The sequence below is a fragment of the Mustelus asterias genome, chromosome 14 (assembly GCF_964213995.1).
Source record: "Mustelus asterias chromosome 14, sMusAst1.hap1.1, whole genome shotgun sequence".
Classification (NCBI taxonomy): Eukaryota; Metazoa; Chordata; class Chondrichthyes; order Carcharhiniformes; family Triakidae; genus Mustelus; species Mustelus asterias.
This window is the reverse complement of record NC_135814.1, coordinates 61,318,031-61,335,238: the sequence shown is the minus strand read 5'-3', so window position 1 is coordinate 61,335,238 and position 17,208 is coordinate 61,318,031.

The window sequence follows — 17,208 nt, the reverse complement described above, 5'->3', positions numbered from 1 at the left end:
TATCTCATAGCTGCTGAAGCAAGTCACAGCTGTTCACTCCATCACCAACTGCAATGTAAAAGTGCAGTCACAAGCCACTTCAAGCACACTATTGAGCAAACTTGACATTAGCAGGAAAAGCATAAATGTTTTAAACTACTGTAAGGGACTAAGGAAAATTTGTGGGGAAGACGTTTACCAGTGTTCTTTGTCCCTTGTGGGTTTCAGTGTCCTGTTTGCCGGGCGGGTGCTGTGAACAGGATGCTGTTGGTTGAGTGATGTGGGCTGGGCCAATGGGATTGCTCTGGGGGCGGGAGGAAAAAAAAGGCGCCAGGAAGTGAAGCAGCTGCAGAGCTGAGGAGGGAGTGTGCAGAAGAGGGACAGCCATGTTTTTGAAGAGAAGCTTTTCAGAGGCAGTAAAAAGTCAGTTCGAAGTGAATCTTTCTCAGGTAGAACTGCTTGGTTTTTCATGACTGCCGAGGAGGACAGCCTTCAGCGCACTGGATCTGCATTACTTCACAGATAGCTCGCGGCACCTCTGCCTCGTGTGCTTGCTCCATCATCTTTCCTCTCGTAAACCCGTCTGGACTGTGTGTGTGTCGGGGTTAAGTGAGTACTATCAGACAGGAACGGTAACAGAATGTGGTTTTCTTCAGATGTGCACCAACGGATGGGCCCCAACGTTTAAAATTCAAAGTGCTTGGTGATATTCTGAACATTTCTCAGGTTGAAACTGTTAATTGGAAAGTCTTCAGTTGGGATTCTTTACTTGTTTATATCTGCTAATTATATTTGTTATTAAATTTTTTTGTTATTCCGTTTACCTTGTTGTTCCAAACCTTTTCTCATTATAAGGTTTATCTCAATAACATTTTTGGAGGCACCGCGCTAAACATACTCAAATCCTTTCCATGCAAGCCTGTACTGGCATTTATGGGTAAACAGGAAATTTAGCCAGCTCACCATCAACTGCTAGGAATTCAGGATCCTGTAAATCGAACAGTTAAATAGTAGCCCCATATAGTGATCAGCAGGGGGTTACACTACTATAACACAGTAAACAATCCACTAGAACTTTAAAGTTATATTGTCCAAGAGAATCTCGGTACATTCATCATAAAGCAGTAAATCGTATTAGCTTCATGCTGTGTGTACAGTTTTGGTCACCCTGTTATAGGAAAGACATTGATAAACTGGGAAGAGTGCAAAGAAGATTTACGAGGATGTTGCCAGGACTTGTGGGCCTGAGTTATAGGGACAGGTGGCCAGGTTATGATTTTATTTCTTGGAACATAACAGAATGAGGGATGGGTGACCTGATTGAGGTGTATAAAATCATGAGGGACATAGATAGAAAGAATGCACATTGTCTTTTTCCCAGGGAAGGGGAATTGAAAACTCGAGGGCATAAGTTTAAGGTGAGAGGGGAAAGATTTAAAAAGGACCTGAGGGGCAACTTCTTCACGCAGAGGGTAGTGCGTATATGGAGTGAGCTGCAAGAGAAAGTGGTTGAGGCAGGTTCATTAGCAACATTTAGAAAGCGTTTGGATAAGTACATGGATGGGGAAGGATTAGAGGGGTATGGGCCAAACGCGGGCAATTGGGACTAGCTGGGAGGGCACCATGGTTGGCATGGACCGGCTGGGCCGAGGGTCCTGTTTCCTTGCTGTATTGCTCTATGACTCAATAGGCGGGACTTTATGGCCTCACTCAAACGAGATCAGAAATTCCTGCCTGAGGTCAACGGACATTTCCGTTGTGGGACCCTCGCCCGCTCCGATTCTGTGGCAGGCGAGGTGGTAGAATTCCAGCCTATGACTCTATTGAAAAATAAAATGTTATAAGTTAGATATTCTCTGTGTTACAGTGACATTGGTCACTGGTGCAAGTATCTAACATTCTTTGTGTGCCCACATTGTGCAATATCTGGTCACACGGTGACACATGATGTGAATAATAAGACTCTATTAAGTCAGAACTGGATGTCAGGCTTTTGGTGTCTGGTCTCGCGTGTGTTTGCCCAATCTTTGTGAAGTCAGACTGAAACATCTTATTAAGATGAGACAGATATGAATCATTAAGCAGCTTTAGTTGACAGAAAGCAAGTGACTGCACAGAGGAACTGATGTAGGCAAATCTCACTTTGATTCAACTGATTTGAGAGCCTGCTCAAAAACAAGGAAAATAATTTTTAAAATGCACCAGATTGACTAGTTTAACTTTTTCCAGTTTAGCCGTTCTGATTCTGACTGGATTAAAACAGAAAATGCTGGAAAAACTCAGTAGGGCTTGGCTGTGGAGAGGGAAACAGAGTTAACGTTTCCAGTCCATATGACTTTTCTTCTGACTGGACCTGGCTTGATATAGATAAGTTTCCCTAACTAAGTCAGGCTTACTCTCTTGACCTAACCAATTGCCTAACTATCCAGGTATCTCTTTCCTCTTTTTTCAGAAACTCCATTGCCCAAAGACTGGGCCGTGAGCACAAAAGGCTCAACAGCCGCAACAGTTTTTTAAAGTTTATTTCGTAGTGTCACAAGTATGCTTACATTAACACTGCAATGAAGTTACTGTGAAAATCCCCTAGTCACCGAGTGCCTGTTTGGGTACACTGAGGGAGAACTTAGCATGGCCAATGTGCCTAACCAGCACATCTTTCAGATTGTGGGAGGAAACCAGAGCACCCGGAGGAAACTCATGCAGACATGGGGGGGACCTTAAAATTCCACACAGTCACCCAAGCTGGGAATTAGACCTGGGTCCCTGGTGCTGTGAGGCAGCAGTGCTAACCACTATGCCACTGTGCCGCCCTGGAGAGATTTCCCTTCAGGTCTTGAGGACCTACAACCCACAGCCCCCTAAATTTTAATTTTTACTTAGCCTGTCCAACGTCCCATCCATCCTGAGGCACCGTTGAGGTCTCCTGTGTGTCTCAGCAGTGCCCTCCATTCTCCCAGTGAAACTGCTGAGGCTTCAGAACAGCCAGCCCTATGGTTGTGCCAGCAGCATCTAAAGCCATCTGATGTCCTTAACCGGGCAGCAAGTCCATTGGCAAGAGGTGGTCAACAGTACATCTTGTGGAGCCATTTTATGGAGCCCATGAGAGTGGGACATGGGGTGTGAGGAGTGATTTAGTTAAGCAGGATACAAAATTCCAATTTCTCAACGGCTGGTTGAGATGCAGGGATAAATTCAGCAGCGTCTTTGTGGCACATTGGAAATCATGCAGGCTTGTGGTGTGTTCTTACTTGGAATACATTTGCATGCCATGAAAAATATGCATTAACATGGAACAGTTTTCAATTAAGCCCTGCCTTCAAGATAATGTCAGTGCACACAAGAATCTCATAGCATTTGATTCATGATTGATTCACATTGGTGTGCTTCTGTCAGCTTTGTGTAGCTCGATGTAAGGTCAGTGCTTTTCCTTGTTTAACTCTATAGCGCGAGGGAGGGGAGCAGGAGAATGGACTCTTGTGTACTGTTTAGGACTGGCAAGGGTGAGTTAATGTGAGGGGGGGTTGTGAAGTGGGGTTGGGGCAGGACGGAGTGCTGTAGGAAGAGCCTTGTCCAGCATGTGGTGGAGAGGTGATGAGGGGACAGTCAAAGTAAGAAAATGTGGGGCCTAAATGCAGTATCAGCGCTGTCCACATGTTTGTCCATCTCAAGGTGTTGGCTGGCAGAGTCCTTACAGTTCACCGACCACATCTTATTGAGATTGCTCTCAATCAATACTTTAACAGTGCATGGAAGGCAAGGCCAGCTGAGCTAATCGAGCCCCTCCACAGAGAGTTAGATATAACACTGGACAACACATCAACATTCAATATAGAGTGGAGAAAAAAACACAACAATCTGTTTCTCCCACAGTAAAGGGAATGCCCTTAACTCCCCTATAGCTTAACATCAATGTATGCCAACCATGAGGTGTGCCAGGACATTTAGCTCTCTGACTAAGCTCATCTATACAAATAACGGTGATGCACACATGAATAAAGAGAAACCAATGTCATGTGAAATTTTAATTTGTAAAGATATCCATGCCACCTTTGCGCTCTCAAGTCTGATGCCAATGGCAATGTCGTTATACAGGGAAGTTGCATTTGTGTGCCCTGGATAGTTAAGCAATTAGTTAGGTCAAGAGGGTAAACCTGAGTTAGTTAGGGAAAATGCATCTATCTCAAGCCAGGCCGAGTCAGAAGAAAAATCATATGGACTGGAAACATTAACTCTGTTTCCCTCTCCACAGCCAAACCTGCTGAGTTTTCTCAGCATTTAATCCAGTCAGAATCAGAATGGTTAAACCGGATAAAGTTAAACTAGTCAATCTGGTGCATTTTAAAAATTATTTTCCTTGTTTTTGAGCAGGTTCTCAAGTCGGTTGAATCAAAGTGAGATTTGCCGACATCAGTTCCTCTGTGCAGTCACTTGCTTTCTGTCAACTAAAGCTGCTTAATGATTCATATCTGTCTCATCTTAATGAGATGTTTCAGTCTGACTTCACAGAAATTGGGCAAACACACGCGAGACCAGACACCAAAAGCCTGACATCCAGTTTTGGACTTAATAGAGTCTTATTATTCACATCATGTGTCACCGTGTGACCAGATATTGCACAATGTGGGCACACAAACCCTGTCCATTGAGTCATAGAGCAATACAGCAAGGAAACGGGCCCTTCGGCCCAGCCGGTCCACGCCAACCATGGTGCCCTCCCAGCTAGTCCCAATTGCCATGATGCAGAGCCTCCCTGTTTGACCAGGAAACTCTGCCCGCAGGTGCAGCATTGTCAGCTGACAGTGGGTTTCACCACCAATGAAAAACTTTCTTAGCCATTAAATCGAATATGTTTTACATGCATTCCGCTGGCACTTAGAATTTAAATGATAACTGCGTGGAAAAGAGGGAAAGTGGAAGTGCCGCACAGTTCCAGATAAGGCATCAGGAATGACATGTTGTTGACAAAACCTGAGCCAATCTGTCTACAGGCCGCACGGTGGCACAGTGGTTAGCACCGCTTCCTCACAGCGCCAGGGACCCGGGTTCAACTCCAGCCTTGGGTGACTGTCTGTGCGGAGTCTGCACATTCTCCCCGTGCCTGCGTGGGTTTCCTCCGGGTGCTCTGGTTTCCTCCCATAGCCCAAAGGTATATAGGTTAGGTGGATTAGCCATGGTAAGAGTACAGGGTTACGGGGATAGATTGTGGGGGGAGGTGTGGATGGGCCTGAGGTGGGGTGGGCCTCGGTAAGATACTCTGTCAGAGAGTTGGTGCAGAGTTGATGGGCTGAATGGCCTCCATCTGCACTATAAGGATTCTATTCTAAGGCCCTCACCTACTTCATTACTGAATCTTGGCTCTCCAGTACAGTAACATTTCTGTTATCCTCTATGTTCCAGAAATGGGTGCTGCCGGTTAATTAAAAATGCTGGTTAACGAAGATATAAGATGAATTTCACCTCTTCATCTGATCGGAAAGCTCTTGATGGGTGATCTTGCAGTGATGGTGGTGTTCAGGCCTGATGAGAGGTGCAGGAGCCCACGTACTGAGCAAGTGGCGGTGAGGGAACACAGAATAATGGGAGGTTGAGACCAGAGTGAGGCCAGGGCACCGATAGCAACTTCTCGTGAGCCTCACAGTTATTAGTGGTTGTGTAAGACAGGACTGATGAGGAGCAGTGAGCATAACTACACAGCAATAAGTGGTACTGCCTACTTCTGAGGAATGAGAGATATCTGTAGTCAAAAAATTTGACCCGATACAATTTTCGTTATTAGGCGGGTACCGGCCCAGATAACAGAATTTGTTTCATAATTTGTTTGTGGGATGTGGGTATCCCCCTGACCAGGGCAGATATTGCTGCCCATCCTAATTGCTCTTGAGAAAATGAGAAGCCTAAAGGGCAGTGTCAGTACTGTCCAAACGTGTATCCATCTTCCATGACTGGAAGAATTCTCGCCTACAACATTTCAAGTAGCCCTGCTGAGATTGTTCTCAATGTCCTTTACATAAGAACATAAGAACATAAGAAATAGGAGCAAGAGTAGGCCATCTAGCCCCTCGAGCCTGCCCCGCCATTCAATAAGATCATGGCTGATCTGACGTGGATCAGTACCACTTACCCGCCTGATCCCCATAACCCTTAATTCCCTTACCGATCAGGAATCCATCCATCCGCGCTTTAAACATATTCAGCGAGGTAGCCTCCACCACCTCAGTGGGCAGAGAATTCCAGAGATTCACCACCCTCTGGGAGAAGAAGTTCCTCCTCAACTCTGTCTTAAACCGACCCCCCTTTATTTTGAGGCTGTGTCCTCTAGTTTTAACTTCCTTACTAAGTGGAAAGAATCTCTCCGCCTCCACCCTATCCAGCCCCCGCATTATCTTATAAGTCTCCATAAGATCCCCCCTCATCCTTCTAAACTCCAACGAGTACAAACCCAATCTCCTCAGCCTCTCCTCATAATCCAAACCCCTCATCTCCGGTATCAACCTGGTGAACCTTCTCTGCACTCCCTCCAAGGCCAATATATCCTTCCTCATATAAGGGGACCAATACTGCACACAGTATTCCAGCTGCGGCCTCACCAATGCCCTGTACAGGTGCATCAAGACATCCCTGCTTTTATATTCTATCCCCTTCGCAATATAGGCCAACATCCCATTTGCCTTCTTGATCACCTGTTGTACCTGCAGACTGGGCTTTTGCGTCTCATGCACAAGGATCCCCAGGTCCCTTTGCACGGTAGCATGTTTTAATTTGTTTCCATTGAGATAATAATCCCATTTGTTATTATTTCCTCCAAAGTGTATAACCTCGCATTTCTCAACGTTATACTCCATTTGCCATATCCTCGCCCACTCACTCAGCCTGTCCAAATCTCTCTGCAGATCTTCTCCGTCCTCCACACGATTCACTTTTCCACTTATCTTTGTGTCGTCTGCAAACTTCGTTACCCTACACTCCGTCCCCTCCTCCAGATCATCTATATAAATGGTAAACAGTTGCGGCCCGAGTACCGATCCCTGCGGCACGCCACTAGTTACCTTCCTCCAACTGGAAAAACACCCATTTATTCCGACTCTTTGCTTTCTGTCGGATAGCCAGTTCCCAATCCACTTTAACACACTACCCCCAACTCCGTGTGCCCTAATCTTCTTCAGCAGCCTTTTATGGGGCACCTTATCAAACGCCTTTTGGAAATCCAAAAACACCGCATCCACCGGTTCTCCTCCATCAACCGCCCTAGTCACATCTTCATAAAAATCCAACATGTTCGTCAAGCACGACTTTCCCCTCATGAATCCATGCTGCGTCTGATTGATCGAACCATTTCTATCCAGATGCCCTGCTATCTCCTCTTTAATAATGGATTCCAGCATTTTCCCTACTACAGACGTTAAGCTGACCGGCCTATAGTTACCCGCCTTTTGTCTCCTTCCTTTTTTAAACAGCGGCGTAACATTAGCCGTTTTCCAATCAACCGGCACTACCCCAGAATGCAACGAGTTTTGATAAATAATCACTAACGCATCCACTATTACCTCTGACATTTCTTTCAATACCCTGGGATGCATTCCATCCGGACCCGGGGACTTGTCCACCTTCAGTCCCATTAGTCTACCCAGCACTGCCTCTCTGGTAACATTAATTGTATTAAGTATTTCTCCTGCTGCCAACCCTCTATCGTTAATATTTGGCAAACTATTTGTGTCCTCCACCGTGAAGACCGACACAAAAAACTTATTTAAAGACTCAGCCATATCCTCATTTCCCACTATTAACTCCCCCCTCTCGTCCTCCAAGGGTCCAACATTCACTCTAGCCACTCTATTCCTTTTTATATATTTATAAAAACTTTTACTATCATTTTTTATATTAATTGCTAGCCTAGCTTCATAGTCTATCCTTCCTTTCTTTATCGCTTTCTTAGTCTCTCTTTGTTGTTTCTTAAATTTTTCCCAATCACTTGTTTCTCCACTATTTTTGGCCACTCTGTACGCAGCTGTTTTTATTTTAATACTCTCCTTTATTTCCTTCGTTATCCACGGCTGGTTCTCCCTTTTCTTACAATCCTTGTTTTTTGCTGGAATATATTTTTGCTGAGAACTGAAAAGGATCTCCTTAAAAATCCTCCACTGTTCCTCAGCTATCCTACCTGCCAGCCTGCTCTCCCAGTCTACCTTAGCCAATTCATCCCTCATCCTATCATATTTCCCTCTGTTCAAACAGAGGACACTGGTTTGGGACCAAACTTTCTCCTCTTCCATCTGAATCAGAAATTCGACCATATTGTGGTCACTATAAGATCCTTAATTCTACCTACCTCGTTACACAATACCAGATCCAAAATAGCTCGTTCCCTCGTCGGTTCCGTAACATGCTGTTCAAGGAAACTATCCCGACAGCATTCTAAGAACTCTTCCTCCATTCCACCCTTACCGACTTGAGTCTGCCAGTCAATGTGCATGTTGAAGTCCCCCATGATTATTGCCGTTCCATTTTTACACGCATCCCTTATCTGCTTGTTTATAGCCCTCCCTACCTCAACATTATTATTTGGGGGCCTATATACCACACCTACTAGTGTCTTTCTCCCTCTACTATTCCTCATCTCTACCCATAATGATTCCACGTTTTGTTCCTCAGAGCCTATGTCATCCCTCAGTACTACCCTGATATTATCTCTTATTAATAGCGCGACCCCACCACCTTTTCCTTCCTGTCTATTCTTCCTAAACGCCTGATACCCCTGGATATTCATCTCCCAGTCCTGGTCACCTTTCAGCCACGTTTCTGTAATGGCCACCAGATCGTACCCACTTGTGCTGATTTGCACCATCAACTCATTTACCTTGTTCCGAATGCTTCGTGCATTCAGGCAAAGTGTCCTTATTCCAGCTTTTATCTGGACCTGCTTTGATGAGTCGCGAACACCCTCTCCCTCTACTCCCTTATCTAAATTACCGCCTTCATTCACTTGCACCCTCTCGTCTACCATTAATTTTGTAATTCCCCTTACCCCTGCATCCTCTCCCCCATCAATTAGTTCCTTGATCCTAGTCAACTCTTCTAGCTCCCCTCCCCCCAACCTATCTAGTTTAAATTCTCCCCAGTAGCTTTAGCCAACCTACCGGCCAGGATATTGGTCCCCGTGTGATTCAAGTTCCACCCGTTTTTTGTATACAGATCACCCCTGTCCCTAAAGAGGTCCCAATGGTCCAGGAACCTGAATCCCTGCCCCCTGCACCAGTCCCTCAGCCACACATTCATCCTCCACCTCACTCCATTCCTGCCCTCACCTTCCCGTGGCACAGGCAGTAATCCTGAGATTACTACCTTTGCTTTCCTCTTTCTCAGCTGTCTCCCTAATTCCCTGTACTCCCTTTTCATGACCCCTTCTCCCTTCCTACCCACATCAGCGGTACCAATATGTACCGCTACCTCAGGCTCCTCTCCCTCCCACCTCAGGATTTCCGGGACGCGACTAGCGACATCCTGGATCCCGGCCCCAGGGAGGCAGACCACCATGCGAGAATCCCGCCTACCTCCGCAGAAACGCCTGTCTGTCCCCTTCACCATCGAGTCCCCGATTAATACCGCCTTCCTCCTCTTTTCCTTAGCCCTCTGAGTTACAGGGCTGGACTCCACTGCGGAGACACGGCCACTGCTGCTTCCCCCAGGCGGGCTGTCCCCCCCAGCAGTACTCAAGCAGGAGTACTTGTTGTGCAGGGGCAAATCCACTGGGGCGCTCTCAACCACCCTAGCCTTACCCTTCCTGGCCGTCACCCACTTGGCCTCCTCCCGTGGCCCTGGTGTGACCACCTGATGATAGCTCTTGTCTATCACCTCCTCATTCTCCCTCATCAGCCTAAGATCCTCGAGCTGCAGTTCCAGCTCCCTAACACGGTCCCTCAGGAACCGCAGCTCGACACACCCCTCACAGATGTGGATGTCCGGGAGGCCAGATGCCTCCAGGACCTCCCACATCTTACACTGGGAACAACACACTGGTTTCACACTCGTACTGGACACTTTATGTCAAGTAAGACAGTGAAAAGTTAATGCAGAGAAGGCAAGGCCAGCTGCCCAAGACTGTCCAGAGAGATGGCTGCCTTCTTGAACAGCTACATTCAATGTATTGTAGAAACACCCACCGTGCTGTTAGGGAGGGAGTTTCAGGAATTTGACCCAGCGACAGTGAAGGAACGGCAATGTAGTTCCAAGTCAGGATGGTGAGTGACCTGTGGGGGAACTTGCAGGTGGTGGTGTTCCCTTGCATTTGCAATTAGGGATGGGCAACAATATCTGGTCAGGCCAACGATGCCCACATCCCACAAACAAATTGTAAAAAAATATTCTGTTATCTGGCACGGTACCCACCTAGTAATGAAAATGGTTATGTTGGGTCAATTTGTTGACTGGGGAGCATTTGCTATCCTTCTCCTTCTAGGTGGTACAGGCTGTCGGTTTGGAATGTACAGTTGAAGGAGTATTGGTGAGTTGCTGCAGTGTGCCTTGAAGGTGGTACACACTGCAGCCACTGCGTGTTGGTGATGGAGGGAGTGAATGTTTATTGTGGCGGATTGGTTGCCAATCAAACTCTCAGCTTTTTCCTCGATGGTGTCGAGCTTCATGAGTGTCTTTGGAGTTGCATTTATCCAGGCAAATGGAAAGCATTCCATCACACTTCTGACTTGTGCCTTGTCAGTGATAGGCAATGTTTGGGGAGTCAAGAGATGAATTTTTCACCGTGGAATTCCCCCCTCTGACCTGCTCTTGTAATTAAAATCTGCATCAGGTGATTGCTCCCAACGCAGTGTGTACTTGGGACTCAGATTTTCTCCCAGTTTTGGTGTTTGGACCCAAAAAGAAAAAATCCTGCCCATCCTCTGGCCATCAAAATGGCTTGTGCGTCCTGCTGATTACATCAGGAGGACAATCCAGTCACCTTGCTCACTGCCACACACCAAATTCACATTCTTTCAAACTCCTCAAGAAGCATGATGGAATTCTGAATTCTGAGAGTTTCGTGGATGTGTAGTAGGCTGTTCGGAAATGGTAAGAAGCAGAAGAAGATAAGCATAAAAACCTCTTTCAAAACTTGCGCAAAACCATTTGCTCATCTCACGGTGGCACAGTGGTTAGCACTGCTGCCTCACAGTGCCAGGGACCCGGGTTCGATTCCTGGCTTGGGTCACTGTCTGTGCGGAGTCTGCACGTTCTCCTCGTGTCTGCACGGGTTTCCTCCGGGTGCTCCGGTTTCCTCCCACAGTCCGAAAGATGTGTGGGTTAGGTGCATTGGCCATGCTGAATTCTTCCTCAGTGTACCCGAACAGGCACCAGAGTGTGGCGACCAGGGGATTTTCACAGTAACTTCATTGCAGTGTTAATGTAAGCCTACTTGTGACACTAATAAATAAGCTCTTAAACCCCTACCTCAAGTGTTTTGCTCCTTTGAACTGAATTCACCCATTTTCTTTCAGTTTGTTTTTAGTTTGATTTCTCTTCACTGAGCTGAGCAACAGTTTTTTAATGTAAAAGTGTGAAGAAGCTGTTCAACTTAGCTTTTCGTTTCCTTAGTTAGTAATTACAGGAAACGTTAGCAAATAAGGCAGCTTTTTGACTTGAGAAACCTGGTTATTTGATTTCAGATCTAACTTTTTAGTTTTTCTTGCCATATCTTTCTATTTGATTGTTGATTAAAAGCGCAACATGTTGCTGAAGCTTTTTATCTTGAACTCATCAGGACAAATGCAAGAATGTCAAATTTCAGATGATCGCAACAGTTTATACCACAGGAGAAAAGGGGTGGTGATTGGTGGGCAAATGAACCCTGATTAACTGAGCAGTTTCCATGGAGAAAGCAGCGGCAACCTAATAGGTTCCCCATGCCTTCGGATAATTCCAAAAACATGCAAGGCTTGAACATATTCCCTTTGTTTGCAGAGAACAGGAGCCTGCATATGAAGGTATGTCATTTCTAGCAAATGTAAATCAGCCACATTACAAGTTCAACTGATTATATTAAATTGGTTGTTAGTGTAGCTATTACCACGCTTAGGATTGTTCAGTAAGTGCTGCCCAATCACAGAATCACAGTCGACATTTTGTTTTGGGGTACTGCAAGCATGGGCGGATTGAGTAAAGTCTGTACTCTTCCCGTTACAAACAGCCAAAGGAACAGATTCAGCCAGTGGTGGAATTTCTGGCCTACATTCCTGGCATCACATTGGCACTGAAACTCACGTGCTATGTTGCTCAATTGGAAGGATGCCTTTTTGGGCTGATGGCAGCACCTGAGTAATGTAACAAATCATTCACTGCCACTGCATCCGAGCAATGTGAACCAGCTTTCTACTCCTTTTTGCCCAAGAAAAACATCCTCTTGTACGCAGTTTTACATAAATAACTTTGCAAGATAAAACAAATATAATGTGAATGATTTACAATAACAACTTCAGGTGCTAAAGCCAGAAAGACATAATCAAGGTGGGGCCATAAGTTGCAACACCAGTTTCATTCAGTTAGTGCAAGACACAACTTTTGTAAAGGACTTGAAGTGAGCACATGGAATGTTTGCCTTGATGAACGAATGATTACTAATTACAAAGCCTGCTATTGCTCCATAAGAAGACTGCACAGCATTTTGGTGGCTAGCACTTCAAATAATGCCCTTTTGTAATACTGGCAGCTGTTTCGGAGTTAACACGGCATCCATGGTGCTACTTAAATGAACTGTGCTTGAATTGATTGCTTGAAATGTGAAGAGGCCCTTTGAAGCACACTGGGAGACTTTCTAGGACAATTTGTCAAATTCAGAAATTCTCTGAGGACTTCATCTAAAAAGAATAAGTGCTGTCCACTCTACCTTATAAGATTCACCAGAAGAAAGGGAAAGATTGCTCATGGTCATTATACTAGTGGTTCACTTTGATCTGGATGTGGATAGAAGGAAGACATGAGGTTCGGCAAGGCAACAGCAACTGCTGCAGGAGAGAGGGACAGGAAGGAGAGGTGACAGCTTCCCCCGTGCGGGTACAGTACATCCTTCTTCCTCTGCAATTCCTCCATCAGGACCTGCAATGCGGCATCAGGGAACTTGGCTCCTGAGCCAATGTGCTGCTGTGTGCCAGCCAAAGCAATCTACACCTTTAGTGGAAGTGGGTGTGAGGAGCCCACATAGACTGCTCTGTGAAAATTGTGTCGACGCAGCACTGAAGTGCAAAATGTGCAGTTCTGCGTATAACAGTTCCAAGCAAGTTTAAACTATGGTGATCAGCAATTAGGACCAAATTGATGTGCTAAATATGGACTGTCAGACTTAATTTATTCACATTGCATCTATATTGCAACTATTGTCACCCTTTGACCAAAATAACCTGCACAGCCTTTCAATATGCTCATACACTTTCTTATTGTGGCTATTCTGCAATGTACCCAGAAACCTGAATGGTGTGGTTTATTAGCAGATTATCCTTTGACATGAGTGTAGAACCACATCTTGGAACTCTTCCCCAGTATGGTATATGTATCCTATTAAACACCTCTGTGTAGTCAACCTATTTAAGTAGTGGGACAATTAGAGGTCTTCCAGCACTGTTGCAACAATTTATATAATTTGATAGACTGCAGTCCATTGCACAGCTTAATATGAAAGTCTGAACTGCCAGGGTCCCAATGAGGTTAAATATTCACATTTTAATCAGTCAGGTGAAGAGAAGAGTTTATGGATGGAATTTTACAGTCCTTCATGCGAGTGGGATCTTCTATTCCCACCAAAGTCAATGAGGTTTTGAACGGCTTGTTGCATTTTACAGCTCTGCCTCAGCCATGGTGGAGCTGTAAAGCTTTGCCCAATGACTTCTCAATTTACATTAGAAATAAAAAGACTCTGTTACAAAGTGTACTTTCCGCTTTATGCGTGTCAGGGGTCGTACCTTGGAGGTACTCCAGAAGATGCACTGGGAAACCCCCCAAAGCATCCTAGTTTCAGTGTCTTCTTCTTCACAACCAGGATTGGGAACTCAACTGATACTGCCCCAATCTCCAACCACCCAATGCAAACCCTATCCCAACCCTCCAACCACCCACCCAACTCCACTGACTAATACCTCACCTCCTTGAACACTCGACTACACTCCCACCATCCGACTACCCCCAATCCATCCTACACTCACCCTCACCCGACCCCTTTCTCTGTCTCCCCCACTCCACCTTCCTACCTACTTACCAATCAATTACATCAAGGGTTCCCAAACTCTGGTACATGTACCTCTGGGGTATACAAGACATTTCTGGGGAATACACAATAAAAAATACCCAATGGTGGAGTTATTTTCCTAATTTTGTTTCATTGATTTGCATTTTTATAATAGGTTACTCAGATGAAGCTTTAAAACTCTGTGGGAATTTGTTATATAAAATAATTAATTTATTTCAGTATGTACCAATGAGAACCCAAGTACATAAAGATGATGACATAGTGAGCCTCACTGCAAATAACTGCACTACAATGTAGTTGTCCATTCAGTCTAATTGAGCTCAGAATTAAGTCAGTTTTTTTTCACCTGTATATATCACCAGGACATTACAGTGGACAAATCACCAAAATTAAGTAGTTGAGAAGAACACACAAAGTATCTGCCATGAACCACACTGAAGTTATCTGCAAGGATGTCTCAATGTGAGACATCGGTTTGTGGTGATGTAGAGTATTATTTTTGAAGTGGTGTGAGAAGTCACGTGAAACCATTCATGAGACTAAGCGGCCCAGGCGTAGTTTACCAATTACTAAGGACTATTTATTAAATTAAAGAAAAGACAAATACACACAAACAGGACTATAATTATATAAGACACATAAAAACCAGAGTAATTGTTTACAGTTTTATCTAGGAATTGCCCCTTGTTCCAAACTACATCCCTGATATCTGAACTAAATAAAACTTCCCCATTCCCCAAACAATGTTCACCTTAAACAAATCTGAAGTCAAATCCAGCCGATAGTTGTCACTCAATACCAGGAGGATAAACTGGCCTGTCTGCTTCTCCAGGAGTTGACAATTATATCCCTGGCTTTCCCTGAGTCTGTTCACTGTATATTGGGCCATCTGTCTTTCTTACATTCCTGACTCTCAAAAGGTAGCATCTGTAAGCCTCTCCTGATCTCTCAGTTATTTCGGTGAACAGCTTCCTGATGATAGGGCTATTTACATCTGATATTATCTAGATGTCTGCCAATCTCATTACTGAGAAAAGGACACCTCTCATCAGCTCCTTTTAATGTGGGCTACTGCTGTCGACAAGTAGACCCTCCCTTGTTGTGAGGTAGGTTACATCCCATCATTCCTTTTGCTAAGTCTGGGTCTTGTTGTTACCAGGCAATTCCATGACAGTATCAATGATAAGAAGCAAGGAAATGAAGTGTGTTTATTTGTACCAATGCTCAAACAAACAACTTCATCCATCACATTAATCGCAAGTAGTACCACTAAAGCATTGTTTAAAATATATATGTGTATTATTATTTGTACATTTTGAACAATGCTTGGTCATTAAAGGGGTTGAATGAAATATTAAACCTGTATGCTTGCCGAGCTACACGAGCAGCTGGTAGAATTAAAGTAAAATTTGGGAACCTCTGAATTAAATGATGGATGATCTGCATCTTAACTTCACCTACCCTCCCTAGTGCCATTACCTATAATACCCTTCTTTAACAAAGAATCATCAATTTCTGTTTTGAAGTTTTCAATGGACTAAGCCTCAAAAGCTTTTTGAAGCAGCAAGTTCCAGATTTCCTCTATCCTTTGTGTGAACCAAGTGCTTGGTGACAGCACCACTGAATAGGCTACTTTTAAAACTCTTTGTTATGAGATACACTATCAGTTCAGCAATGGTGCTATCTGAAAGCAAATAATAATGCTAAAATAGGCAGGGTGTATTGCTGAATCCAGACAGCATATTAGATTCTAATTCTACACATGTTTTCATTGTTATTTCACTCAGTGAGACATTCTAAAACTCTATCATTTCTGCTGGGAGATTTTGAGTCTATCTCCAAATCTTTAGTGTTTCTTTCCCTGTCAACTTTTTCTGAAGTGTATTCACAGTTGTTTAAATTGCTGTCATGCTCTTTTCATGTGTAACTAACAAATATTTTGTGACGCAAGCAAATAGTGACAGTCGCCCAATAAAACAGATGAATTTTAGGAACAAAAGACTCATTGATAATTTCATGGCAGCACAGCTTGTTAAAGGTCATAAATAGAAAGCACTTCTCATCATTAATAACATTTACATGATAAAACAATAAAGGCCCGAGTTGCTGGGCAGCATTTTAAATTGTTGAAGATTGGAATTTTTATGATTGCTCGGAAGCTGAAATACTGAACTTGTACAAATCCAAATATTTCCAGAAGTGAATTCTGTAGTTAACTTGTCTCAGTTTTCATAGAATTCTTGCAGCGCAGAAAGAGGCCATTTGACCCATCAAGTCTGCACTGCCAACAAACCAACCCAAGCCCAATCCCCATAACCTCATGCGTTTACCCTGCCATTCCCCCTGACACTAAGGGGTAATTTAGCATGGCCAATCCATCTAACCAGCACATCTTTGGACTGTGGGAGGAAATCGGAGCACCCGGAGGAAACCCACACAGACACGGGGAGAATGTGCAAACTCCACACGGACAGTGACCCAAGCCGGGAATTGAACCCAGGTCCCTGGCGCTGTGAGGCAGTAATGCTAACCACTGTGTCACTGCGCCGTTTTGTCTTTGAGATAGAAAGTAGTGGGTTCAGGTCCCACTATGGGCTTTAGCAGATATCCTCGGCTGATGTTTCAGTGAGGTTCTCAGGTAATGCTGCAGTGTGAGATGTACCATCTTTCATGTGAAACGTTTGACAGAGGCCTCGTTAGCCTGTTATAAAACAACCCAGTCATTATTTGAAGAGGGGAGATCACCCAATTCCTGGCCAAAATTCTTCTTTCAGCAATCACCATCAAAATATGTTGTTTGCAGGACATGTCTTTGTGAAATTTAGCTGCAATATTTGCTTATAAAATGACAGTGACCAAACTTCAGTCAGTAATCTGTCTGTTGTATTGTGTTTTAGGATGTCAGGACATCCATTTTAACAGTAATGTGGTGCTTGCTTCCTCCTTACTCTCCTTGACTAATCTGCAGCATTGTTGTTCATGCCATTCTCTGCTCCTTGGTTATC